Genomic DNA, 267 nt, shown 5'->3' with positions numbered 1-267 from the left:
TGGAATCAACAGTATTACCTCTACAGGAAGTAGAACCTTCCAGCCAATCATCATTTAGAATGAACATTCTGGAATGGAGGCAGTATAATCATCATCACCCAAATGGAGCCCTGCTACATTTGATCCAGAGCACTATAAAGAGAAGAGGGAGAGGGAGGGGGAGGGAGAGAGGTAGGGGGAGGGAGAGAGAGAGGGGGAGGGAGAGAGAGAGGGAGAGGGGGGGAGAGGGAGGGGGAGGGAGGGGAGAAGGGGGAGGGAGGAGGGAGA

This window comes from Oncorhynchus gorbuscha, unplaced genomic scaffold (genome assembly GCF_021184085.1).
Source record: "Oncorhynchus gorbuscha isolate QuinsamMale2020 ecotype Even-year unplaced genomic scaffold, OgorEven_v1.0 Un_scaffold_1176, whole genome shotgun sequence".
In the NCBI taxonomy this organism is placed as follows: domain Eukaryota; kingdom Metazoa; phylum Chordata; class Actinopteri; order Salmoniformes; family Salmonidae; genus Oncorhynchus; species Oncorhynchus gorbuscha.
This window is presented reverse-complemented; position numbering follows the sequence as displayed.